At 48.0% G+C, this 2,799-nt stretch overlaps 1 pseudogene; it reads left to right on the top strand.

Moving 5' to 3' along the window:
* The first annotated feature begins 248 nt into the window (after positions 1 to 248).
* LOC120293945 lies at positions 249 to 2,488 on the top strand (annotated as a pseudogene).
* Positions 2,489 to 2,799: the final 311 nt, after the last annotated feature.

The raw sequence follows: 2,799 nt of genomic DNA on the forward strand, positions 1-2,799 counted from the left end.
TAGCGGCGGTGCGGTGCTTTGACGACGACAGCGACAAGGCAGGTCTCCTCGTCCAGTTAGGACCGAGGTTAGGGTTTCGCAGAGGGGGCGATGGCGGCGGTGATGCGACGGATGATGGTGGTGGAGACGAGTGTCGTTACCTATCCGCGACGAGATGCGCGAGTCGGCCTCACGGCTCCGGTCTGCACAGCACGGCGGCGATGTGAGCAGCAGGTGTAGGGGTGTGACAGGGACGGCATGGCTCAACGATGGTGACGAAACCCTGCTCTCTGAAGTCCACTCAAATCTGGACGACGTCAGGGAAAGCGGTAGCGGCGAGGCGTGAGGACAGCGGCACGGCAAGATCTGGGGCACCGGCAGCGTCGGGGCACGGGACCTCCTCTAATCTCCTCTTCTCTCCGGCCTACTCACTCAGATCTGGACGGCGTCGGGGCAAAGCTCGGGGTGGCGTCGGGGTTTGCGATAGAGCTGAATTGACCCTAGATCTGGGCCATGACCGACCCCTGCTCCCACTCACTCAGCTCCTTCCGCCCTCTGATCTCCCTCCTCTCTGCAAGTTTGCTTGCCGGCGGCCTCCCCCGATGTCTCTCGGTGGGAGGTCGCTTAAGCTCGCGACCCGCCTCCTCTCTCGCTTGCTCTTCGGTCTCCCCCTGAAGTCTCTCAAGAGAAGGTTTCCAAGCTTGCGATGCCCTTCGACGAAGGTTGTGCCCTCCTATTTATAGACGAGGAGGTTCGGTCGACGGAGGGACTCGGCCGCCGGTCTTTGGCTTGTCGACCGGACTCCCGCGGTCGAACTGGCATCTCATCTCAGCATTAAAGGCGCGCATTGAAGGCACATGTGCGTCGTCCTCTCCTTCGGCGGCCTACCTCCATGCCTCTCTGCCGTAGGCTGCCCTTGAGCGCGTCGCCGGCCACCACGCATGAGATGCGGAGGTGAATGAGGAAGATAGGAGGAAGAAGAAGAGAGGGGGGCCGGGCCAAAACTCAAGAAAAAGAGGGCTGGGCCCTGGGCCTGCGTGGAAAAGAAAAAGAGGGGAGGGGCTGGCTTTTTATGTTTTCTTTTGTTTTTACTTCTTTTTTTGTTGTTTTGGTTATTTATTATTTATTATCTGAAAAATGAAAAATAAAAGAAATTAAGGCATAATTAATAACCTAATCAAAATTTAGGTGTCAACAATGAGATTCCAACGTCGTGTCCTCATATCTATCTCAAACCATGGCTTATTGGGTGTTCACCACTACTCAACGTTATTGATTAAATTTCGACGTTGTGTCCTTGAACTTAGTAGAAAGTGGTGTTTTGTTAGACGTCTTACTTGAGCCTAGCATTGTCGAAGTGTCTTCAATATTGTATAGACTACTTTAATTTTAATGGGCTTTCATGATTATGTAAAGTGGGCCTCAATAATATCATTAATTAGTTTCAATGTTGATTATCACTGGTATCGAATGTGCGACAAGCCAGCGACTTCTTTAATCACAAGAATGTAAAGTATATAATCTTGTTCGCATTTGATCCTCTCTATCCAAAACCAATACAGAATCTAAGTCTTCTTCAATAAAAACCAAAATATAATACTTGATGAAAGATTTTTTGTTGCGGGATCCAAAATCTATGAAGCAAGTTTATTATGGGCGGGGAAAAAAGTTAACACTAGCATTGTTGTTTGCAAGTCGCATGCAAGAAGTTCTGTCACAACGGCCAACTCGCTTGCTACATTTGCGTGCCGCCAATTGCGGTTATTCAAATTTGCTTCTTCCCCAATAAATCATTTAAAGAGTTGGATTGCAATTCTGAACTGGCATGGATTTACACGAACAAAGAAACATGCTAAGACAAGTTGTCGTGATAATTGAATAAGAAGGCAGTTTAATTGCCAGCGTTGGGAATGAATTAGAGTTTGTGTGTTTGGTAAAAATCATTACTGGCTAATGTAACACTACAGCGAGTAGAGGCCTGCTTGTGAACAGGAAGTTGTTCATGTTCTGTTCTTAATTATATCTGATCTTTTTAGGCGGTAATATTTTTCTGATTATCTGTTGTGTTTAACATAGATACCGTGCAATCACAAGTGCGTATTATCGAGGTGCGGTGGGTGCTTCATTAGTATATGATATCACCCGGCACGTCACGTTCGAGAATGTGGAGAGGTGGCTAAAGGAACTCCGAGACCACACGGAGGCCAACACCGTGATCATGCTCGTTGGGAACAAGGCAGACCTGCGCCATCTCCGTGCCGTCTCCCTCGATGATGCCAAAGCGTTCGCTGAGCAAGAGCACACCTTCTTCATGGAGACATCTGCATCGGAGGCGCTCAATGTCTAGAATGCCTTCACCGAAGTGTTGACTCAGATCTACCGCATGGTCAGCAGGAAAGCCCTCGACATCGGCGACAACCCTGCAGCCCTGCTAAAGAGACAAACCATCAACATCAGGAACAGGGACGATGTCCCGGCCGTCAAGAAGGCCGGTTGTTGCTCGTCATGAGAAATCATGGGTCGGGTGCGAAAGTGCTTTGCTCTTCATAGCACTGTCTTTCCAGTAGAGGGGGAGTGACACTGAAGACGGACTTCATCAGTCATCATGTATACAAAAACTTAGACACCCTTATAGCATATATAATGTTAGCTAAATTTATGCACTTAAAAACAAATGATTTTGGCAGAAACTCTTTCCTTATTGTTTGCTTCCTGTTCTTTCTTTTTTCCCTTGTGAACTCATTCTGCTGGGGTTCTACACATGTTTCTGAAAAGCATCACCTATTATTCATAATCCAAGTATGGTTCATCATCTGCAAT

This window comes from Eucalyptus grandis, chromosome 5 (genome assembly GCF_016545825.1).
Source record: "Eucalyptus grandis isolate ANBG69807.140 chromosome 5, ASM1654582v1, whole genome shotgun sequence".
NCBI lineage: Eukaryota > Viridiplantae > Streptophyta > Magnoliopsida > Myrtales > Myrtaceae > Eucalyptus > Eucalyptus grandis.